At 40.9% G+C, this 25790-nt stretch overlaps 1 protein-coding gene and 1 non-coding gene across 2 annotated transcripts in view; one reads left to right on the forward strand and one right to left on the reverse strand.

Annotated features, from left to right (window-relative positions):
• NHSL2 (NHS like 2) overlaps positions 1-25790 on the forward strand; it is a 242756-nt gene that overhangs the window by 38965 nt on the left and 178001 nt on the right. The window lies entirely within an intron of this gene.
• On the reverse strand, positions 16664-16766 carry LOC129025479 (U6 spliceosomal RNA). Its single transcript, XR_008497235.1, has one exon. It is a non-coding gene; the product is annotated as a U6 spliceosomal RNA (small nuclear RNA).

Genomic DNA, 25790 nt, shown 5'->3' on the forward strand with positions numbered 1-25790 from the left:
GAACCTGGGCTGGGCGTGGGTGAGAAGGGATTTGAGGTGGGCTTCCTGAAGGCAAGGGGGCCTGAGGAGAGTTAAGAAGGGTGAATAGGAGAACATTCAGCAACAAAGGGTGGGAAAGGCACAAGTTGGAGAGCTGGGCCAGGATGAGTCCAGACAACCTCTAGAAATCTGTGAAGTCTGGGCCGCCACCCAGCAGGTGAGCACCTTTGAGCTTGCCTGTGGAGTGTTAGGGTCGGGGAGTGAGCCGATTTGTCCCAGACCCGCCTGGCTCACACACAGGGATGAAAAAGTCCAGGTCACTGCATTGGACAGTCACTGAGCTCCCCCACCACAGCCCAAAGGGGTTCCTTGCGGTCCGTCCAGGCAATTGATGCCACACTCTGCATCAAACCCCCAACTCCTCGTCTGACTTTGCCTATCCTCCACCTCCTCTCCTACTCTGGCAGCTTCAGTAAAGCAGGAATCACTGTGTGTGGAAAAGCACAGAGCTCTGTGTGTGGGAAAGCACAGAGCCCACAGCGCAAACATACAGGCTCATCGGAAACTCGAAATCCCCCCTCCGCCTTCCACATACCAAGCCACACACAAGGAGTGGCGGTGGGGTAGAGGCTGGTTCCTTTCTCCAGAATGCCACAGGGCAGGCCTGAGGTTGTGGTGGGGGAAGCACTTCCCCCTGGCCAGCTGTATGACCTCTGGACTCCCCAGACCACACGGTTGGCAGCAGGAGGCCTCTGGCGGCTGGGAGCGCCAGACCCATCCGCTGGGGCAGAGTGTGACCACCTGAGCATGCGCTTTCGCATTCCAAGTGGTGGGTCTGGATTATCCATTTCTTGGTTTTCTCCAGACCTCTGCTCCATCCATCAGAGTATTTTTTTTTTTCCACCTGGAATCCTTTGGCCAGTAGGTGCAGCCATAAGTTCGTCCAGCCAGGGGCATACGCCAGGTGCCTGCCGAGCTGTCCATCTGGCCCAGGCAAGAGGCAAAGGATAACTTCCAGAAAAAGAGAAAGCCCATGAGGGCAGGGCAGAAGGCAAGGCTAAGGAGTGGCAGTAACAGTCCCAATGCCCAGCCCAAAGACCTAAGCCTGGCCAACAATACTCGGCAGGCATTCCTCGCTCCCTGTTTAGGGCAGGTTGCCATGGTATTTTGCCTGCTGGTGCACTGGGACTGGAAAAAAAGCAGAGTGAGCCTGAGGGTGGAGGATTGGGAGGATGGTTAATAATGGGAGGAGAGCTGGACTTTTTGCCCCAGTTCTAGCTGGAGTTTGCGTCAGCAGCAGAGTGTTGTGGCTGTTTCAGGGAGAAGCCCTTGTGCCTTTATGACCCCAGGGATTCCTGCTGCTATAAGTGCCCAAGAATGGCATATGCCTTACAAGCTGCCCAAGGGCCGGGCATCTATGCCATGGCTCTGCTCCCACTTGTGACATGGTGGGTCTTTCTTATGGCTTGTAAACTCTCCCCATCCCTGTGGCTGGACTTAGACAGCTCTGTTTATCATTCTCACACTGAACCAACACACACACCCTCATTTCTGTGGGTGGGTGTCAGTCACACCCTACTGATTTCTGGTATATCCTGACACTGAGTAGCAGCCTGTAGCTGTGATGGGGAGAAAGGTTAATGCTCATTTTGACAGAAGCGTTAGAGTTAAGTCCAAACTCCCGGGCTTGGCATTCAAAGACTTCAACAATTAATCTTCTATAATGCTCAACATTCCAATGCCACATATTTGGACCCCAAAATACAAAATACACACACACACACACACACACACACACACACACACACACACACACACATCCAAATACCTGGCATCATGTTGAAAAAAATAGTGGATAGAACCTTTTCAGTTTTCATTTGTGTGTTTGCCATCTCACAGTTACAGGTATGGTGTCAAATTTTATTTGCAAATTGACAATCTCCAACTCTGTGTGTCTAAATATATTTGGATTATCAGTATTTGATATAGTGATTGGTGTCTCTGTGTTTATGTGTCCGAGTCTTACCTGCACTGACAGGCCAGGCAAACTAATTTATTCTCCCTAAGATTTTAGACATAAAGCTAACATAAAGCTTTGCTATAAGAAATAGGTTGAGGAGAATCAGCCAAGTCCCTGCTTTCAATTCTTCTGGATATATATCCAGAGGTAGAATTGCTGGATTATATGGTAATCCTGTGTTTAATTTTTTCAGGAACTGCAATGCTGTTTTCCATACTGGCTGCACCATTTTGCATTCCCATCAACAATGCATAAGGGCCCAATTTCTCTGCATCCTAACCAACATTTGTTATTTCTTGTGTTTCTGGTAATGTCCAGCCTATTGGGTTCAAGGTGGTATCTTGTGGTTTTGCTTTGCATTTCCCTAATGACTAGTGATGTTGAGCCTCTTTTCATGTGGCAGGCATGTTTTTGACCTGTTGATGAAACTGCGCATTTAGTCTTGTTTTCCAAACGCTCTTGGACACTGGATATGGCTATTGTTTCATAGGTTAGAATGACCTTTACTTAAAGAATGCTTTGTTGCACAGTTACCTCTGGACTCTCTACATGCTTTGAAGGCTGCAACCTTACAGCCGGTCAGTCCTGTGGCTTCTCTATACTCTCTGCCCCTCACTGTAGACTTGGCTTTCCGTAAGCCCTAAGATTTCTTTGATTCTCTGTTTTCTGTTGTATTTAACCCTTATAGTCCCACCCTGCTGTGATAGCCAGCCAGCCATCCTGAAGAGGAAAAGATTCAGGGAACGGAGAAGAGGGGAAAAGGAAGGAGGTGACAGATTTCTCTGAACCCATTATCTGGTCAAAAGAGTAAGTGAATCTGGTCCTCCTTCTATGCAAAAACAAAACCAAAAACACCCTATTTTGTCTGTCTATCAAGCAGTTCTATGCCTTCTTAGAAACTTGCCTATTCTCCAATATGAGTTGAAGTATAGAAAATGTAGCTACGAGAGGGCAAGTGTCAAAATGCCTGGATTTGTCACTAAAAATGCTATCTAGGGATTTCCTTTACTGATTGATCTCTTAGTGAGTGTAAAGAGCCAGTGAACCTCATGGAAAACAAAAGTAAGAACAAAAAGGAAGCCCTTCCAAGTTCATAGCATTACAGTAAGAGTGTTTCCAGTTGGAGAAGGGATGCTGTCTTAGTCAGCTTGGGCAGCTATAACAAAATGCCATAGACTAGGTAATTTATAATGAATAGAAACTTATTTTTCACAGATCTGGAGGCTGGAAAGTCCAAGATGAGGTGCCAGCAAATTTGGTGTCTGATGAGTACCTGTTCCTCATAGATAGCACCTTCTATGTGTCCTCATGTGGGAGAAGGGGTAAACAGGCTCCCTTCCCTCAAGCTTCTTCTATAAGGGCACTAATCCCATTCATGAGAGCTGAGTCCTCATGACCTAATCATCTCCTAAAGGCCCCACCTCTTAATACTATCACATTGGGTATTAGGTTCCAACATACGAATTTTGGGGGGCTACCAATGTTCAGAGCATAGCAGACATGTGTCTTCAGTTTCACCTTCCTGTTGGGGTCCTCTCCCTGATCCCCACTGTCCACACTACACCATGTGGCCTGGGTTAACCCACCTGGGGACCAGATCCACATTCTTCTCCTTTGGGCTCCTAAGATATCTTGCATTCTCATCAGGAAATTTGTCAAATACTACAGGACAGTAAGGAGGAAATCATTGCAAAAATTACAATGAACAGCATATTAAATAGACAGGTTTCCTGAGTGTAAGTTTTGGGTCCAACAGTGAATGCAGTCTGAACCACCAAGGCCCAGGGCATCGTGGCTGGTCCCTTGCCTGACGTCCTTCTGGCCCAGCTCCCAGCCTGTCTCTGGGGAGTGGGTGCCATCTAACTCTCCACTGTCTAGGAGGAGTTTCCAGGGTAAGACCAGAAGAGACCATATTCCAAATCAGCTGTTCATTTGGGCCCTCTGGCTCTAAACCTGGGTACCTGTTTGGGAAGTAGCTGTGCCTCCCTGTATGCATCCTCAAGGCAAATGGTCTTGTTTTCTAGAGCTGGCTTCCCAAGGTAGACCTGTGTCCCCCAGGGAGTGGGAGTCCATCTCATGCTTTTGGATGGGACATGAATTAGTATTATGTTTTTAATAGCAATGTGTTTACTTTTGCAGTTTCCTTCGATTTAAGTCATGTGGTGGTGGTTTTCCATTTACATCAATGATTCACAGATTTTTTAAGTAAAAGGGTAAGAAATTGAAAAAAAAATTAACAATAATAGTTAAGGGGGTATGTGGATGTGACAAAAATTGTGAAGGTAGCCCCCAAGTGACTGAAGATTGGGACATACTTCCTTAGAGTGACTTGCCTCTCTAAAAAGAACCTTTTAAGAGACAGTTGCCAGGAGGACTGTGTGAAAGAATTACCAACTTTCGGTTCCAGGGGTCTTTCCCTTTCTAGATCTCTGATGCTCTCTGGTGAGAGCAAGGAAAGCCTAGAATATAATTTTCTCTCCCCTTTGAATAGTTCTACTAATAGGCTCCTCTGTGAGCACAGATAAAGGGGCCATTGACCATATTTTATTTCTTCATTAGCTTCCTATAATGCTTTCCTTGCTGAAATTCAAGGCAGAAATGGTGTGCCTAAACCTCAGATTACTCTTCTTCAGAAGAATCTCTTTAGCTCAATAGTTTACCTTCTATCCCCAGCCTGCACCTTCGAGAAAGGGGATTTTTCAAATCTTTTCTCCTTTTGCTCCTCACTCTCCCAGCACATATTTTCCAGAAGCATTACATGGGAAGCATTCATAAACATTTTTTGCACTGAAGAAATCTGCACTAAGCTTGACTTCTGCTTATAAAACTACTCCTTGCTCCATCATGTTACAGGCATTCCCTGGGGGGCTGTCCACGGGATGCTAGGAAGGGACTGAGGCATCTGGCATTTATCGAGTCCCTACCATGAGCCAGGAGCTACACTAGGCCTTCTATTGGTTTGAATTCTGGCTGAATTCTCACACCAGCCCAGTAGGTGTCATTTGACATCTGAGGAAACTGAGCTCAGAGAAGCTCAGTAACTTGCCCACAATCACACAGCAAGGAAGGGGCAGAAGCCAGGAGGACTTGCCCCCGGTTTCCTGACCCTCATGCACTTTGCACTGCCTCTGTGGGGGCTTGCCCTTTTCTGCCTGGCGTGTGCTGCCGCGCTGCTGTTTGGACAACTAGCAAAAGGTCTCAACACAGGGGCTTTCTCTTTTGCTTGCAACAACAATGAGCTCAAGGGGAAAACAGATTGATTAAAGCTGATTTTGTCCTAGTGAGAAACTGGCCAGAGCATCTCTGGAGGGCCTCGGGCTGGGCCCAGTTGGCTGTCAGGATGTAGCCTGGAGCCTCACTTCCCTTCCTGGCTCTCCCTTTATCTTCTACACTCTCCCATTGCCTTCTGCGCCCTGACCCTGCTGCCCTTCCATGGGAGCTGAAAAGCAAGCTGCTCAGAAGGAAATGGCTTTTGTTATTTAACCTGAATAAGTGTCACCATGTGCCTTCTCTGGAAATCTACTCATGGCTGAAGAGGGGGACCAGGGTTACCCTAGTGTCGTTTGTTTTGTTAGGGGCCTAAAGCAGAAGCAAAGGCAACCCTCATGTATACCACTGCTTTTGTCCCCACTTCCTTTCCAAACACTGATTTTAACCCTATTCCCCTAAAACATAGCTGATAAATGATAAATATTCAGGCCTGTGCCTGGCATTGCAAGCTACAAACAAGCTGGTCTCAAGCAGCCTTTCTAGTCTTGTGACCCACCACTTCTTTATACAATCCTCACTTTCCTGGTGGCCAAAATACCCACCATGCCCTAAACGCTCCTGGCTTTCTGGCCCCCTTGTTCCTCCCACCTCTGCCTATTAAGCAACTTCGTGAAGTAGGAACGAGCTCAAATCCGAAGAGCCGGATAGAGTGGCATGCCTACGAGCCTCATCTTCTATGTGCTTCAGTTTCCTTCTCTCTCGAATGTGCCTGATGGTGTAGCCCACTTACCTTGTCAAATGGTTATGATGAGATTGAATGCTATGAAAAAAACCCTTAGTAAAATGTGAAACACCATCCAAATGCTGTTTTGTATTGGTAAAGGAAAATGACCCATCTTTTAGGGCTCAGCTCAATGGCATCTCCCCCGTGAAGTCTCCCCTGATTCCCTGGAGAGAGTGACCACTCTCTTTATGCAGTGCTGTATAGCACTTGGTGGTTCTTGATGGTATGCATCACTTTTTGCCCAGCACGAGAGTTATTTGTGTCCAAGTTTGCCTGTTCTGTCTTCAAGGCTGGGAGTTTATGTGGAGGGCAGAGAAGTGCTTAGGCATCTTTGTTTCCCACTAGACCTAGCCCACACAGTCTCAAAAAGCATTTATTGAACTGGGGAGGCAAAAGACAAAAAGTCAGTTCTTTGACCTGGAAGCTCATCTGAGTCCATGTATGTCTCCTCTGGGAGCTGTGAGAGGAGGGAAAATGACAGAGGGTAGGGTGGGGAGGGTAGGATGGCTATAGAGGGAAGTGATGGGAAGCTTTCAAATGACTTAAATTGACTTTTTTTTTTTAGTTTTTATTCAATTCTGACTGCATGTTTCCCATGAATCCTTAGGGAGAAGGAAGTCAGAAAAGTTAGTCCTTCGCCTCTCCCTGGCTCGCCCTGGAGTACCACATGGGTGAGCCAAAGAGCAGGACGTAGCCTGAGGAACTTGCCTCGTGGGCCTCACGCTCTGTAGCAACTCAGAGGCAGAGAGAAGCTCCTGGGAGGCCCCATATGTGACAGCTTCTAAGGAAGCTGCTTGTGGTGCATCCATGAAACAGGGTGGAACGACTGCTGATCTTGAACAACAAAGCTACTTGGAGGCCGCATTAGACTCAGACCCTGCTCAACATTTGGGTTCTCCCCACCTTGCTCTTCTTTTACATTATTGAGGTAAAATTGGCATTCACTAAATGGCACATGTTTGAAGTATACAGGTTGATGAGTTTGATCATATGTATGCACCTGTGAAACCATTACTACAATCAAGATAATGAATATTTCCATCACCCCTAAAAGTTTCCCCTTATTGATCACCTTTAATCTTTCTTCATAGCCTAAGTAAGGGAAAGAACATGGTTTTATTGTTGATGGGTTATTCTTATGTTAGAAAACTATCAGGAGCAGTGGCCTTGGGGACCTGAGTCCAACTTAACCCTCTGTGAGCCTCAGTTTTGCCATCAATAAAATGGAATAGTTGGACAAAAAAATTGCTAAGGTTTCCTGTCAGTCTGAGTGACAGGACCTTTCTATGATACAACCTTTCTAAACAGCAATTTTTTAAAAACATAAAAGAAGTGTAATCTACTTTGCTTTCTCATGCCCCCAAGTTACATTCTGGCAGGGTCATGGCTGATGGTCAGAGTGATGTCGGGTTCTGAGGGTTCTGGGTGGATTATTAACCACATTTTACAGATGAGAAAACAGGCTAAGAAAGAAGAGAAGATCGGCTCAGAGTTACACAGCCAACACGTAACTGAGCTGGGATGCAAATCCAGCAGTGACTCCTAATCTAATATTCTTTGCACTGCCCCACACTCCATTCCCAAGAATACAGGCCTAGCTCCATGTTGCTGTCATGACTAAGGGTCCTTGCATCAAAGAGATAGTTCTACTTTCCTCCTGGTTTAATCTGGGGACCATAGTTCACCTCCTCAGACCTCTGGTAGGTAAGGAGGCAAGAGAGGAGGCTCCCCTGCCCTCCTAAATCAGACCAAATCAGGCCATAGAACAGGAGTCTTAAGTTTTCTTAGACTGGGCTTTCCAGAAAGCAGATGCTCTCTGGGCATGTAATTCATTGTATTCAGCCTCCTAGTACCAGGTGCGGACAAATGTTCAGTAAACCCCATGGTGGGAACACAAGGTCAGCAGGACAGGATAGAAATCTTGGGATTAGGAGGGACCTCTACCTGGCACTTTGCCTCATGTTTGCCCTGGGGTACAATCCCCCAAGGGGACCTGTTATGGGCTGGGGTTGGGGCAGTGCTGGGCTGAGCTGAGTTGCACACAGTCATTATGGTGTGAGCACGTGCCCCAACAGCTGCATCTTTTTTTTTTTTTTTTTTAGACAGAGTCTTGCTCTGTTGCCCAGGCTGGAGTGCAGTGGCAGGATCTCGGCTCATTGCAAGCTCCGCCTCCCGGGTTCACGCCATTCTCCTGCCTCAGCCTCCTGAGTAGCTGGGACTACAGGCGCCCGCCACCATGCTCGGCTAATTTTTTTGTATTTTTAGTAGAGACGGGGTTTCACAGTGTTAGCCAGGATGGTCTCGATCTCCTGACCTCGTGATCCGCCTGACTCGGCCTCCCAAAGTGCTGGGATTACAGGCATGAGCCACACCAGCTGCATCTTTTATAACTCCCCGGAGGAAGGGAGGGGGGCCAGTTACTTCCCCCGCCCTTTTTTTCAGACCCCCAGTCGGCCTACTGTGCCTCAGGGTAAGGTAGGAAAGAGTGCCTCCATGGGGAATTTGTGGTGGTAGCAGGGTTCTGAGCAGACCCAGGGTGTTTACTCCCTGAGTACTCAGGAAGTACCCAGAGTAGGTGCTCAGTAAATATCTGCTGACTGACTGAATGAACTCTAACTCCATGTCAAGCACTAGGGGGTACAACGATGAATTGGCCTCCGTCCCTGACTGTAGCAGAGAAAGAGGGATAAGACAAGCACATAAATAACTGTTACACACGACAGAATGTGATAAATGCCTTGGGAGATGAACAACCAATTGAGCGAAGAACTTGGGAGGAGGGACGCTCACATCTGGCAGTGGTGGGGGGAAGGGACTCTAGAGAAAACTTCCTGCTTGAGGTGACATTCGAGCTGGTTTTGAATAGGGACGGGGTTTCTACAGTGGCTCAGGAATGTTTGTGTGGTGGGGGTGGGGAGTCAAGGCAGGCTGCATTCCAGGCCCCAGCAGCAGACTTAAGGCCAGAAGTCTCCCTTAGTATATCCTCAGAGAGCACAGAGAACTGCAAATCAGTGATAGTCCTAGAGCCTCACTATACTGCATGTTTTCAACCTCCATCCCACCATGCCTTGATTTGAGACCCCCCACAAGTGGCCAAATGGACTTAGCTGGGCTGCTTGCTGGCTCATGGGCTAGCTAGCCCAAACCAGAAGTGAGAGCCAGTCCTGGTGGCCTTGCAGACATTTCCTCATGAAAGCCTTTCTTCCCAGCTCAGCTCTTATCTGGGAACAATAAAGGTCCTCAACTCTGGGAGAAGGCCATGCAGGGAACAATAGTTTCTGGCTCACTTCATCCATCATTCATGTGGCTCAGATAGACCATTGCTGGGCAGCAATGGGGACGAGTTGGGGGAGGGGGAGGGCACATTATTGTGCATGAGATTGTTCACTGGGCTGCCCCAAAACTACACAGTGGGGAATTGGGTAGCGACATTCCTGGGTGTGCTATACATAGGCATGAGCCTGGGCATATAATCCAGCCCTTTCTCTGCTCTCTGCCTCTTTGTTTCCTAATTTCTGTCCAGAGGCAGTTGGCTGCCGTTAACTGGTAAACTGAATGGTTTCACTGGACATGGGACAAGATATTGGATTCATTTAAGCAGATATTTTCAAATATATTATCTCATTGAATCTTCAAAACAATTTTGTAAGTTGGAATTATTATTTTCACTTTACAGATGAGGAAACTGAGGCCCAGAGAAGTTGAGCGACTGCCAAGGATGCAGATAGGAAGGTGAAATTGGAGATCAGGACTCCTAACTGCAAGTGACCTCAGCTGTACAGTCTGAAGGCTGGCAGTTACAAATTAGTTACAAACGATCCAGGGACTGAACAAAGGAGAAAAAAGGGGAAATGCGAGAGTTAGGCAGCTACCAGTTAGGCAACCTATTCTCCTTGTGCCACCATGAAGAATAAGTTGATCAAGGGTGGAAAAGAAAACTCAGGGCTTCAATTCCAGTATGGAGGTGTCTACAAGTCTCCAGAGGATAGGAAAGAGGATGGAGATGGAGCCCCCACTCATCTGGCTCTTGCCTGCCCAGGGTGCTACAGCGATGCAGCCACAGCCTGTCGGCTCTGTGCACCTCTTTAAGGTTGATGTCAGCCAAAGGCAGCCCCCAGAGAGGGACCACTTATCCTGAACAAATTTAACGTATGAATATTTGTTAATGTATACAACAGTAAGAGTCTTACTAGTATATTTCTGAAACAGATTTATACCAAAAATGTAGTCTGGTTTTAATTGAAGTATTTTAACAGCTTTTTAAAAAAGATGTAATTTAAATACCACAAAGTTCACCCATTTAAAATGTACAATTTAATGGTTTTTATTATATTTAAAGAATTGTGCAATCATCACTACAATCAATTTTAGAAGATTTTCAGCTTCAAACCCCCAAATCCACATTGTACCCTCAAGCTGTGACCCCCCAATCCCTCAGCCTCTCTTACTCCTCCACTCCCCAGTACTAGGAAATGTCTAATCTACTTTTTGTCTCTAGAGATTTACCTACTCTGGACATTTCATATAAACGATATTATATGTCTTCTTTCTAAAATAGCTTCTTTTACTTAACGTATGGTTTTTTGAGATTTACCCATGTTGTAAGATGTATCAATATATCATTCCCTTTTTTTGTGGAAAGATATTCAATTATATGGATATACCACGTTTTGTTTACCCATTCATCAGTTGATAGACCTTTACATTGACAAGTATTTTTGCAGAGCCTAGGAGTGGAATTTCTGGGTCATATGCTAACTCTAAGTTTAACCTTTTGAGGAACTGCCAGACTGTTTTCCAAAGTGGCTGTACCATCTCTCCACATCCTCATCAATACTTGTTCTGCAATATTGTCTTGTTTATAACCATCCCAGTGAGTGTGAAGTGGTATCTCATTATACTTTTAATTTGCATTTCCTTAATGACTCATGATGTTAAACATCTTTTGATGTGTTAGTTGGCACTTTGTATATTTTCTTTGGAGAAATATCTGTTCAAATCCTTTGCCCATTTGTAACTGGGTGATTTGTCTTTTTATTGTTGAGTTATAATTGTTCTTGATATATTCTGGATAGTAGGCCCTTATCAGATATTTGATTTACAAATATTTTCTCCCATTCTGAGTTGTCCTTTCAGTCTCTTGATATTATCTACTAATGCTCAAAAGTTTTTAATTTTTACAAAGTCAAATTTATATCTACTATGTATTTCTTTTGTTGCATATGCTTTTTACTTCTTTTGTTGCTTATGCTTTTGGTATTATATCTAAGAAAACATTGCCAAATCCAAGATCATGATGATTGACTCCTATATTTTCTTCTAAGAAATTTATTGGTTTAGTTCTTACGTTTTGGTCTTTGATCCATTTCTCTTTTATTAGGGTAGGAATCCAACTTTATCCTTTTGCATGTGGCTATCCAGTTGTCCCAGCACCATTTGTTGAAGAGACTGTTCTTTTCCCATTGAATGGTGTTGACACTCTTGTAGAAAATCAATTTTCTGTTATTTCTTGACTGTCCAATTTATTCCATTTGTTTATGTCTTTCTTTATGCCAGTACCATATGGTTTTGATTACTGTAGCTTTGTAGTATAACTAGAAATCTGGAAGTGTGTGTCTTCCAACTGTGCTCTTCTTTTCTAAGAGTAATGTGTCTATTTGGGGTCTGTTGGAAGACCACGTGAATTTTAGAATTGGCTGTTCCATTTATGCAAAAAGGGATATTGGGATTTTAATGGGAATTGCATTAAATTTGTAGATTGTTTTCGGTAGTACTGACATCTTAACAATACTGAGTCTTCCAGTCCATGAACTTAGACTGTATTTCCGTTTATTTATTTAGGCTTCTTTAATTTATTTCAGCAGTGTTTTGTAATTTTCAGTGTATGAATCTTGTACCTCCTTGGTTAAACTTATTCGTAAGTATTTTATTCTTTTTGATGCTATTGTAAGTGGAATTGTTTTCTTAATGTCATTTTTGATTGTTTATTGATAATGTGTAGAAGTACAACTGATTTTAACATATTGATCTTGTACCCTGCAACTTTGCTGAATTCGTTTATTAGCTCAATAGTTTTTCTAGGATTTTGTATATATAAGATCATGTCATATGTGAATAGAGATAGTTTTACTATTTCTTTCTTAACTATGTGAATGAATTTTTCCTTCCTTCTGTTCTTCTTTCCTTTCTTCTGTACTTTCTTCCTCCCTCCCTCCCTCCCTTCCTCTCTCCCTCCCTTCCTCCCTCCCTCCCTTCCTTCCTCCCTCCCTCCCTTCCTTTCTTCCTTCCTTGTTTTCCATTTATTTTATTTTTGCCTGAATGCTCTGTCTAGACGTTCCAATACAGTGTTGAATAGAAGTGTCAAGAGAGGGCATCCTTGTTTTGTTCCTGATTTAAGGAGAAAAGCTTTCAGTCTTTTACCATTGAGTATGATGTAGCTTTGGGTAGGTTTTTAATATATGCCTCTTACCCTGTTTTTTGTTTGATTTTTGTTTTTGAGACAGAGGCTCACTCTGTTGCCCAGGCTGGAGTGCGGTGCCACGATGATCTCAGCTCACTACAACCTCCGCCTCCTGAATTCAAACGATTCTCATGCCTCGGCCTCCCGAGTAGCTGAGATTACAGGCATGCACCACCATGTCCAGCTAATTTTTGTATTTTTAGTAGAGACAAGATTTTGCCATGGTGGCCAGGCTGGTCTCGAACTCCTGGCCTTAAGTGATCTGCCTGCCTCAGCCTTCCAAAATGCTGGGATTACAGGATGAGCCAGCGTGCCCAGCCTTTTATCCTGTTTTGAAAATTCCCTTGTTTTCCTCATTTGCTGAGTGTTTTATTATGAAAGGTGTGAATTTTGTTTTGTTTTTTGTTTGTTTTGCTTTATTTTCAAATGATCATGTGGTCTTTTTTCTTTATTTTATTAATGTGACGCATTTCAGTGATTGATTTTCGTATGTTAAACTACCCTTACTTTCGTGGGATAAATCCTAATTGGCCATGGCATATATTCTTTTAATATGCTACTATTGAATTCAGCCTGCTAATTTTTTCTTGAGAATTTTTACATTTATATAAGGGATATTGATCTGTAGTTTATTTTCTTGTGATATCTTTGTCTTTGATATCAGGGCAATGCTGCCCTCAGAGAATAAGTTGGGAAGTGTTCCCTCCTCTTCAATATTCTGAAGACTTTCAGAAGAATTGGTATTAATTCTTCCTTAGATATTTTGTAGAATTCACCAGTGTAGCCATCTGATCTTGGACTTTTCTTTATTGGGAGATTTTTTTTATTACTGATTCAATGTCTTTATTTGTTATAGGTCTATTCAGATTTTCTATTTCTTGAGTTCATTTTGATAGTGTTTTTGTTTCTAGGAACTTGGTTCTCTTACAGTTTTTAAAAAATTTCTGTAAGGTTGGTAGCAATGTGCCCACTTTCATCTCTTTCCTTTTTTTTTTCTTTTTTTGAGACCAGATCTCACTCTGTCACCAAGGCTAGGGTGCAGTGACACCATGATAGCTCACTGCAGACTCGAACTCTTGGGCTTAGACAGTCTTCTTGCCTCAGTCTTCTGAGTAGCTGGGACTACAGACATGTGCCACTATGCCTGGCTAATTTTTTTTTATTTAATTTTTTGTAGAGACCAGGTCTTGCTATGTTGCTGAGGCTGGTCTCTAACTCCTGGCCTCAAGTGATCCTCCTGCCTTAGCCTCCCAAAGCATTGGGATTACAGGCATGAGCCACCATGCCCATCCCCTACTTCCATTTCTGATTTTAGTAACTTGTGTCTTCTCTTTTTTTTCTTGGTCAGTCTAGCTAGAGGTTTGTCAATTTTGTTAATCTTGTCAAACAACCAGCTGTCAGGTCATTGATTTCCTCCATTTTTTTCTATTCTCTACTTCATTTACCTCTACTCTTTGTTACTTCCTTCCTTCTGCTAGTTTTGAGTTTAGTTTCCTCTTATTTTTCTGGCGTCTTGAGGTGTAAAGTTAATCTTCTCCCTGGTTCTGTCCATTATTGAAAGTGGTAAATTAATCTGTTTATGGTAAGCCCTAGAGCAACAGTTAATACATAAATAATATAGTAAAATATTTATTTATTTTTATTATTCAAAATAATTTTAAAAATCAAAATGCTATGATAGAAAATATTCACTTAATGCAAGGAAAGCATAAAGGAGGAATAGAGAATAAAAAGCTATGAGACATATAAAAACAAAAAATAAAATGGCAAATGTAAACTCAATTATATCAATAGTAATAGTGATATTAAGTATAAATGAATTAAACAATCCAATCAAGAGGCAGAGATTGTCACACAGGATCCAAAAAACAGTGTAACAGTATAACTACATGCTGTCTCTAGGAGGCACTCTTTAAATTCAAAGATACGAATAGATTGAAGGTAAAAGGATGGAAAAAGATATGTCATGCAAACAGCAACCTCAAGAAAGGTGGAATGGACCAGGTGCAGTGGCTCACACTTGCAATTTCAGCACTTTGGGAGGCCGAGGTGGGAGGATCACTTGAAACCAGGAGTTTGAGACCAACCTGGGCAACATGGGGAGACCCCAGCTCTACAAAAAATAAAAAATTAACCAGGCATGGTTGCACACTCCTATAGTCCAAGCTATTTGGGAGGCTGAGGTAGGAGGATCACTTGAGCCCAGAAGGTTGAGGCTGCAGTGAGCCATGATCGTACCACTGCACTCTAGCCTGGGCAACAGAGTGAGACCTTGTCTCTAAAAAGAAAGAGAAAGGTGGAGTGGCTATATATATATATTTATTATTATTATTATTATACTTTAAGTTCTGGGTTACATGTGCAGAACATGCAGTTTTGTTACATGGGTATACACGTGCCATGGTGGTTTGCTGCACCCATCAACCCATCACCTACATTAGGTATTTCTCCTAATGTTATCCCTCCCCTAGCCCCCCACCCCCAACAGGCCCTGGTGTGTGATGTTCCCCTCCCTGTGTCCATGTGTTCTCATTGTTCAACTCCCACTTATGAGTGAGAACATGCAGTGTTTGGTTTTCTGATCTTGTGGTAGTTTGCTGAGAATGATGGTTTCCAGCTTCATCCATGTCCCTGCAAAGGACATGAACTCATCCTTTTTTATGGCTGCATAGTATTCCATGGTGTATATGTGCCACATTTTCTTAAAACCCAAAATCCTGCGTTTTGACAGGGCTCTCTTTGACTGAACACAGCCAGCTGTTAAACCCCACTAATTGCTGGCTGATTGTTCTATTGTTTTCAAAAATCCTTAAGGGCCTAAATAGCTCCAAAAACTGGTCCAATCAAATTCTGGCATCTTTGAAGTATAGTTCCCTAGATCAGTATTTGAGATTTGTTCTGATACCAGGAGGGCTCTTCTCAGCTGTCTCTTCTCTGTTTCTCTCCAGTGAACTAGCCAGCTTACAGTTAAGCCTGTATCTCCAATGAATCTATTATTGTCCTACCAATTGCCTTTTGCCACAGTCTCCACTGTTTTTGAGAACATCTCCAAACTCTTACATCTTTCATTCTCTTGATGGTGTCTTTCACAGAACAGAATTTTTAATTTTAATGAGTCCAGTTTATTAACTATTTTTTTCATGGATTGTGCCTTTGGTGTTGTCATTGCAATGTAAGTTCATAAATTTTAACAAATGTACCACTCTGGTGCAGGATGTTGATAGTGGAGGAGATTGGTTGCATGTATATGGAGACAGGGTGTGTGGAAGGTATATGGAAACTCTGTACTTTCTACTCAGTTTTTCTATGAACCTAAAACTGCTCTAAAAATAAATTTTATTAATTTAAGAAAAGTTTAAATCCCTAGATGAAGATAAGGTGTCAAAATTACAAATAGACTAATAATCGAAGTTTTCAAAAAGCCATCACCATACACAAGGTCATTTACATGTTCTCTCTTGTGTTATTGTCTGGGAGTTTTATAGTTTTGCATTTTACATTTAGGTCTGTGATCCATTTTGAGTTAACTTTTGTAAAGAGTATAAAGTCAATGTCTAGATCTATTTCTTTTGCATGTGGATGTCCACTTGCTCCTGCAATATTTGTTGAAAAGACTATTTTTGCTCCATTGTTTTACCTTTGCTATTTTGTCAAAGATCAGTTGAGTATATGAGAGTATATTCTGTTTCATTGATCTACTTGTCTGTTCATTTACCAATAACACACTGTTTTGATTCCTGCAGCTTTATAGTAAGTCTCAAGGTTGGGCAGTGTGAGTCCTTCAACTCTTCTTCTCCTTCAATATTGAGGTAGTTATTCCATGTCTTTTACCTCTCCATATAAACTTTAGAATCAGTTTGTTGATATCCACAAAATAACTTGCTGGGATTTTGATTGGAATTGTATTGAATCCATAGATCAAGTTGGGAAGAACTGACATCTTGACAATGTTGAGTTTTACTATTCATGAACGTGGACTATCTCCCCATTTATTTAGTTATTTGATTTCCTTCATCATAGTTTTGTAGTTTTCCTCACACAGATCTTGTACAGATGATATTAGATTTATACCAAAATGTTTCATTTTCTGTGAATGCTAATATAAACAGTAATTTTTTAAAAAGAACACTTTATTGATGTATGATTGACATACAAAAAGCTGTGCATATTTAATATACACAACTTGATGAGTTTGAGATAAATATACACCAAACATATGGAATGCTTCACAAATTTGCATGTCATCCTTGCACAGAGGCCATGCTAATCTTCTCTGTATTGTTTCAATTTTAGTATATGTGCTGCTGAAGCAAACATAATACTAATGAGTTTTTAATTTCAAATTCCACTTGTTCATTGCTGGTATATAGCACTGCAATTGACTTTGTATATTAACCTTGTGTCCTGCAACCTTGTATAATTGCTTATTAGTTCTAGGAGTTTATTTATTGATTCTTTCAGATTTTCTTCATAGATGATCATGTCATCTGTGAACACAGACAGTTTTATTTCTTCCTTCGCAATCTATTTATCTTTTATTTCTCATTGCATTATCTAGGCCTTCCAGTAAAATGTTGAGAAGCAAGTGGTGAGAGGGGACATCCTTGCCTTGTTCTTCGGGAAAGTTTCAAGTTTCTCACCATTAAGTTAGCCATAGGTTTTGTGTAGATGCTCTTTATAAAGTTGAGGATATCCTTTCTATTTCTAGTTTGCTAAGAGTTTTTATCATGAATGAGTGCTGGCATTTTTGTCAAAAGCTTTTTCTGCATCTATAGATACAATCGTTATTTTTCTTTACTAGCCTGTTGATGTGATTGATTACATTATTTGATTCTTGAATCTTGAACCAGCCTTTCATACCTGGGGTAAATCCCACTTGGTTGTGATGTATAATTATTTTTATACATTGCTGGATTCAATTTGCTAATATTTTGTTGAGGATTTTTGCATCTATATTTATGAGAAATATTGGTCTGTGGTTTTCTTTTCTCGTTATGACTTCATCTGATTTTGGTCTTTGGGTAATGCTGGCTTCACAGAATGAGTTAGGAAGTGTTCCTTCTGCTTCTATCTTCTAAACCAGATTGTAGAGAATTGGTATAAAATGTTTGACAGATTTCACCGGTGAACCCATCTGAACGTGGTGCTTTCTGTTTTGAAAGGTTATTAATTACTGATTTAATTTATTTAATAGATATATGCCTATTCAGATTATCAATTTCTTTTTGTGTAAGCTTTGGCAGACTGTGTCGTTCAAGGAATTGGTTCATTTCATCTAGTCTGTTGAATTTGTGGGCATAGAGTTGTTCTTTGTATTCTTTTATTATTCTTTTGGTGTCCATGGAATTTGTACTGATGTTCCCCCCTCTTTCATTTGTAATATTAGTCATTTGTGTTCTCTCTTTTTTTCTTAGCCTAGCTAGAGGCTTATTGATTTTATCGATCTTTTAAAAGAAGCAGCTTTTGGTTTTGTTGATTTTTTCTCCAATGATTTTCTGCTTTCGGTTTCATTGATTTCTGTCCTAGTTTTTATTTCTTTTCTTCTGCTTACTTTGGGTTTAGTTTGCTTTTTCTTCTATTTTCCAAAGGTGGAAGCATAGGTTTTTCTTCTTTTCTAATATATACATTCTTCATTTCTAATATGTACATGCTATAAATTTCCTTCTAAGCACTGCTTTTGCTGCATCCCTCAAATTTTGATATATTTTCATTTTCATTTAGTTCAATATATTTTGTATTTCTCTTGAGATTTTTTCTTTGATCCGTGTGTTATTTAGAAATATATGTTTAATCTCCAAGTATTTCAGGATTTCCTAGACATCTTTCTGTTATTGATTTCTATTTCAATTCCATTGTAGTCTGAGAGCAGACAGTATATGATTGCTATTCCTTTAAACTTGTAAAAGTGTGTTTAATGGCCCATAAAAAAGTATTAACTGTTGTCAGATTTATCCTCACTGAGCATCCAACAATTCATCAATTACAATTCAGGTTTTCCTACTCCAGTACTGATTTCTGTTCATGAGTTTTTCTTCCCATGAGTTGTGATTCTCTGTGTTCATCTGTCTGTCTCTAATCTTGAGGGCAGAGGTTTGCCCTGTGACCTCATTTCTCTGATTAATCTAAGAAGAGGTATTGACTTTTCAGTGTGTTCAGCTTTTTACTTGTTAGGATGGAGTAGCGACTTCTAAGCTGCGTGCATGTTAACTGGAAGTCAATCTTTTTGTTTTTTTTAAGAGACAGGGTCTCTGCCCCATTGCCCAGGCTGGAGTGCAGTGGTACAATCATAGCTCATTGTAACCTCATATTCTTGGGCTCAAGCAATGCTCCTGCCTCAGCCTCCCTAGTATCTGGGACCACAGGCACACACCACCATGCCTGGCTAATTTATTTAATTTTTTGTAGAGATGGGGGTCTTACTATGTTGCACAGGCTGGTCTCGAACTCCTGGCCTCAAGCAGTCCTCCTACCTCAGCCTCCCAAAGTGCTGGGATGACAAAGAGCAGTGGCATGAGCCACTGCTCTTCACACTGTCATGCTTGAAGTGGAACCTGCCACTTTATTTCATACTGCTGAATAATATTCCATTCCATCTTATAGCTATACCATATTTTATTTATCCATTTACTAGTTGATACACATTTGTGCTGTTTCTACTTTTTGGATATTATGAATAATGCTGCAATAAATATTTACGTAATGTGAGCTCTTTCTGCCCTTTTTTGTATGGCATCCTTTGATGCACAAAAATTTTTCACCTTGATTAAGTTTAACTTGTCAGTCTTTTTTTTGCTTTTGTTTTTGGTGTCATATGTAGGAAGTCATTGCTTAATCCAATGTCATGCAGATTTTCTTCCATGTTTTATTCTAAGAGTTTTATAGTTTTAGCTTTTACATTTAGTCTATAATCTTCTTTAATTTTTGTGTATAATCTCAGATAGAGGTCCTACTTTATTCCTTTGCATGTGGCTATCCAGTTGTTCAGAATTATTTGTTAAAAAGATTTTTGTTTCCCCATTTAATTATCTTGATATCTTTGTCAAAAATCAATTGACCATAATTTTAGGGTTTCTTTATCATCTCTCGCTTATTCAGTTGATCTAAATATCTAGTCTTGTGCTAGCACCATGTAGTCTTGATTATTGTAGCTTTGTGGTAAGTTTTGATATTGGAAGGTATAAATCCCCCAAGTTTGCTGTTCTTTTTCAAGAACATTTTGGCTATTCTGAGCCCCTTTCATTTCCATATGGATTGTAGGATCAGCTTGCCAACTTCTGCCAAAAAAGATAGCCGGGATTTTCATAGGGATTGTGTTGAATCTGTAGATAAATTTGGGCCATGTGGCTATCTTAACAATATTAAATTTTCTGATATATGAACATGAGATGTCTTCCCATTTATTTATATCTTTTAAGATTTTTTTCAACCATGTTTTCTAGTTTTCAAAGTAAGAAATTTTTACTTCTTTTGTTAAATTTATCCCTACTTTTTTTTATGCTTTTGTAAGTTGAAGGATTTTCTTTTTTCTTTTTTTTTTTTTTTGAGTCAGAGTCTCACTCTGTTGCCCAGGATGGAGCGCAATGGTGCAATCTTGGCTCACTGCAACTTCCACCACCCGGATTCAAGAGATTCTCCTGTTTCAGCCTCCCCAGTAGCTGGGATTACAGGCACCCACCACTGCGCCTGGCTAATTTTTGTATTTTTAGTAGAGACGGGATTTCCCCATGTTGGCCAGGCTGGTTTCGAACTCCTGACCTCAGGTGATCCACTCGCTTCAGCCTCTCAAAGTGCTGGGATTACAGGCGTGAGCCATCACGTCCAGCCAAACGGTTTTCTTAATTTCATTTAGCAAACTTGTTGAATTTGTTTATTAGTTCTCATAGATTTTTAGTGGTTTCCTTAGGATTTTCTATATACAAGACCATATTATCTACAAATAGAGATAGTTTTACTTCTTCCTTTTTAATCTGTATGCCTTTTGTTTCTTTTTCTTTTTAAACTAATTGCTTTAGCTAGAACCTCCATTACAATGTTGAACAGAGGTAGTGAGAACAAACACCCTTGTCTTAGGGAAAAGCTTTCTGTTTTTCACCATTAAGTATGGTATTGGCTGTGGGTTTTTCGTAGATGCATTTATCAGGTTGGGATGTTTCCTTCTATTTCTAGTATGTTGAGTGTTTTTATCATAAACAAGTGTTAGATTTTGTCAGATAGTTTTCTGCATCTGTTGAAATCAGCATGTGGTTTTGGCCCTTTATTCTAATGATTTTAAATTCATTTTCAGATGTTAAATCAACTTAAAATTCCTGGGATAAATCTCTTTTGTTCATGTATAATCTTTTTTATATATTGCTATATTTGATCTGCTAGTATTTTATTGAGGACTTTGCATCTATATTTATAAGGCCTGTAGGTTTCTTTTCTTGATATCGTTTTCTGGCTTTGGTATCAGAATAATGCTGGCCTCATAGAATGAGTCTGGAAATGTTTGTTTCTTCTCTGTTTTTGGAAGAGTTTGTGAATTTTTCTTTAAATGTTTTGTAGAATTCATCAGTAAAGCCATCTGGGCCTGGACTTTTTTGTGGGAAGTTTTAAAATTATTAATTCAGTCTCTTTGTTTGTTATAAGTCTATTCAGATTTTCTATTTCTTCTTGAGTTAGAAGCTGTTCTTTCTAGGAATTTGTCTATTTTATCTAAGTTACCGAATTCGTTGCCATATAGTTGTTCATAGTATTTGTTTATTTCTCTTTTTATTTCTGTAAGGTCAGTAGTGATGAGTCTTTTCTAGTTTTCTTTTGGTCAGTCTAGTTAAAGATTTGTCAATTTTGTTCTTTTTTTTTTTTTTTTTTCCAAATAACCAACTTTTGGTTTCGTTAATTTTCTCTACTTTTCTAATATTTATTTCATTTATTTCCTCTTTTATTATTTCCTTCCTTCTTCTTGCTTTGAATTTAGTTTGCTTTTCTTTCACTGGTTCCTTAAGCCATTTTTGCTTTTTGAATTTTCTCTTGTAAAGAGTATCACTCTGTCACCCAGGCTGGACGTGCAGTGGTGCAGTCATTGGTAACTGCAGCCTCCAACTCCTGGGCTCAAGCAATCCTCCTGCCTCAGCCTCCTGAGTAGTTAGGACTACAGGTGTGCGCCACCATGCTGAGTTAATTTTTAAGTTTTTTGTAGAGACACGGTCTTGCTATATTGCCCGGCCTGGTCTCAAACTCCTGGCCTGAAGTGATCTTCCTGCTTCAGCCTCAGTTTTGCTTTTTGTTTTCTATATGTTTCACATCTCTTTTTTTTTAACCTCTGTTCCTCTTTTACTGCCTTGTTTTGCATGAAGTATTTTCTAGTGTAACACTGTAATTCATTTAATTATTTTTTAACTTTTTAAAAAAGTTTTTTTCTCAATTGTTGTCCTAAAGTTTATGATATACACCTTAACTTGTCAGAATCTACTTCAGATTTGTAGTAAGTTAATTCCAGTGAGATACAGAAACTTTATTTTTATATAGCTCCCTTCCCCATTTTTGTGCTATTGTTATTATATATATTATGTCCATGTGTGTTACAAATCTAACAACACTTGGTTACAATTATTACTTTATGTAATCTTATGTCTTTTAAAGAAGCTAATAGAAGAAAAGAGAGCATGGATATATTTACAGAGTTTAAAAAATACTAACCTTCTTAATTACCATTGGTGGTTCTCTTCATTTGTTCCTGTGGATTTGAGTTACCATCTAGTGTCATTTCCTTATTCCAGTGCAGCTCCATTCCCAACAACTTTCTTTACCCTATTGTTGTCAAATATATTATATTTTTATATATTTTATGGAAAACAATGCAATTTTATAGATATTGTTTATGAAGTTGCTTTCTAAATTATTTTTAAAAATAGGAAAAATATGTAATTATTCTTTTATCATTACCTACATAACTACCTTTACTGGAGCTCTTTGGTTATTTGTGTGAATTTAAATTGCTGTCTCAGCCAGGTGTAGTGGCATGTACCCGTAGTCCCTGCTGCTTTGGATACTGAGGCAGGAGGATGGTTTGAGCCCAGGAGTTTGAGGCTGCATTGAGCTATGATTATCCCACTGCATTCCATCCTGGGCAACAGAGTGAGCCCCCATCTCTTAAAAAAATTGCTGTCTAATGTCATTCCCTTTTAGCCTGAAAAACTTTCTTTAGTATTTTCTGTAAGTGACAATGGATTCACTTAGTATTTATTTCTATGGGAATGTCTTTATTTTACTTTTTTTTTTTTCCTGAGACGGAGTTTCACTCTTGTTTCCAGGCTGGAGTGCAATGGTATGATTTCGGCTTACTGCAACCTCCACCTCCCAGGTTCAAGCGATTTTCTTGCCTCAGCCTCCCAAGTAGCTGGGATTACAGGTGCGTGCCACCATGCCTGGCTAATTTTTGTATTTTTAGTAGAGACAGGGTTTCACCATGTTGGCCAGGCTGGTCTCGAACTCTTGACCTCAGGTGATCTGCCCTCCTTGGCCTCCCAAATTGCTGGGATTAAAGGCATGAGCCACCGCGCCCGGCCTATTTTGCTTTCATTTTTAAATGATAGTTATGCTGGGCTTAAGGGTTGACAGTTTGTCTGTTTGTTTGTTTACTTTCTGCATTTTGAATATGTCATCTCAATACCTTCTGCTCTCCACTGTTTCTGTTGAGAAGTTAGCTGTTAATCTTATTGAGGTTTCCTTGTACATGATGGATAAGTTAAGTGTTTCCTCCTGCTTTCAAAATTTTCTCTTTGTCTTTCAATACTTCATTATTTCAGCAACTGTGATACATCTGGGCGTGGATCTCTTTGTCTTTATCCTGCTAGAAGTTCATTGAGCTTATTAGATGTGCATATTAATGTTTTTAATCAAATTTGAGTGGTTTGAAGCCAGTATTTCTTTAAATATTTTGTCTGTCCCTATTTCTGTCATCTCTCCTTCTGGTACTACCATTATGTATGTATATGTTGGTGCACTTAATGTTGTCTTACACTTCTCTGAGGCTCTGTTCATTTTGTTGTTGTTGTTGTTCTTCAGACTGAAAAATCTCTATTGCCTATCTTTATTGTTGGGTGTGTGTGTGTGTGTGTGTGTGTGTGTGTGTGTGTGTTTGGCTTGGAGACTGCTTTCAGAGGTCAAGAAGTTTACAATTTTGCTCCATGTTCAACAAGAACTATTACTTTAGTTTTCTCTCCAGTCATTCCTGAGAGGGCCTAGTCTTAGGCATATGTACAGTCTTTCAGACCTCCAAGGATGAGTGTGATTAAATTTTAAGCCTGGCTGCCTAGGAGTGGCCCCTGGTTTAGAGTAGCTTATTGTTCAGTCAGTGATTTGTCACAGGTTGTGAGCCAGTAAGGCTTGTGTCCTTTGTTGCTTGAATTGTGTGTGGCTTGAGGAATGTTTTGCAGTCTGTCCCACGTCCTGCCTTGATTGCTCCTGAAGTAGGTGCAGCCTAGTGCATGTACACAGCCTTCCAAGTCCATAGGGATGAGTATGATCCCATGAGGTGTCTTCTTAGCTGTTTCTTTCCATGGTTTTCTCTGGCAACTTTCTGGCTGGTCTGCCATTTTTCTTGTTGCTACTAGTTTCATGAAGCTACCAGCCCTGTCTTAACTGCTTGCCATGAAGATCTCCATTGTTTTCGACAGTGCCCTTAGGCATGAACTTCTCCAGGCTCTGTTCTAAATAACCAGTCCCCTTAGGACAGAACTGTGGAGCTCTCCATCCTTACGGCTTGCCTTCAGGGTCTGCCCCTGGTAGAACCTCTAAGTCACTGCACTGGAGCTGGGGATGGGGAGAATTCCTGGTTCTCCTGGAGTGACACCCCTTACTCTAAGAGTGGGCACTGGGGAGGTGGGGAGGGGATAGGAGTCCCTGGTCTTCTCAGCTTGCCTCTCCCAGTATGGAGCTTGCATCCTATTAGCCAGCTGCAGTAGGATGATTGAGGCCTAGCATTCTTGGCCTGTTGTGCCTGGGGTAAAGATTCTGCCCTACAAGCTGGGACCGGGTGGGAGAAGGAAGCCCAGTCCTCTTGGCCACTTTCACTCAGAATAGAACTTCTGCAATACTGAGCTGGGGGAGATGAGACATACTCCTGGAGTGAAGCTGAAACCCATAGACTTGGAGCTGGGGGAATAGAGAACCTTGCTTTCTTGGCCACACCCATCCAGAACAGTGCTTCTGTAACATGGAGCTGGTGAGGGGCAGAACTGGAGCAGGTCATGGCTCAAATGTCACAGACTCTATCTGTTCTTACCAATATTTAGTAAATTTTCTTGAATAAATGTTTTTCCACTTACTGTGTGCTCTGAGGAAAATTTCCAGAGACTTTAAATGGTTATTTAAAAAACTTTCACCAGCGAAATGATTGTTTCACTGAGGAAAAGTGTCTATTTCCAACACAACCATTCTGTAAGTCCTGTCCCCTAACTGAAAATTGTGACAGTGGAAAAAAATTTTTTGATGTGGGCTTCTCTACATATCATCTCTACTAGAACTCAATTAAGCCCAAACTCAAGATTTTATTCAGGAGGAAAGAAAGCATATAGAACAGTGAAATGGTGTTACAATGTGAGGCTTACTTTAAAAAAAATAAAGAGTTTCACACTTATTACATAAATGTTGACGTTTTGCAAAGTAGCTATTCTCCAGAATAAGGCATTAATCAGAAGGGGAAACAGTAGTAATTATGTGTAAAACATTCTGATCCCTAGAGCAGCAGAAATAATCTCATCCCTGGGAACCCTTGTGGGTTAAATAGGGCCTTCTCTGCTGTTGCTCCAGTTATGGTTTTGATATTTCTTTTTAATTTTTTATAGAGAAAAACTATCGTCAGTAAATATTGGCAAGAGCATACAAAATAGCCCCTCATCCGGTCTCTAGAAACATACAGGCTGGGTCCACAAATGCAGAAAAGCAGATTGTGACACTGCTGTGACTTTGAACCGCTTTAGTGATCCCTTCCATGCTGACTGTTGGCAAAAGCTCATTTTCCTTCTCTCTGCCTTGCTTTCTCCCTCCCTGAACAATAGCAAGGCTGTGAAACTCCTACCTTAATGGAAAGTGTGATAGCGCTGTGCCACTGGGAAAGATACCTCCTTTGGATTTGATACCCTCTCCTCAATTGTATCTCTTCTTAGCCTACTCATCCCCACCATTTTATCAATGGAATAGTCAATTTTAAAGAAGTATGGGACTCCAAAGAGAAGATTCAGCCATGGCAGCTCTCACTTCTCTTCCCCCTTGTTCAGCCTGTTTGTGTCTCGTTTGCGGACATCCGCTGCTCCTTTGTGCCTAAAGCTGGCAGCCTCATATGCTGGCTGCGGGAC

The sequence above is a fragment of the Pongo pygmaeus genome, chromosome X, assembly GCF_028885625.2.
Source record: "Pongo pygmaeus isolate AG05252 chromosome X, NHGRI_mPonPyg2-v2.0_pri, whole genome shotgun sequence".
Lineage (NCBI taxonomy): Eukaryota > Metazoa > Chordata > Mammalia > Primates > Hominidae > Pongo > Pongo pygmaeus.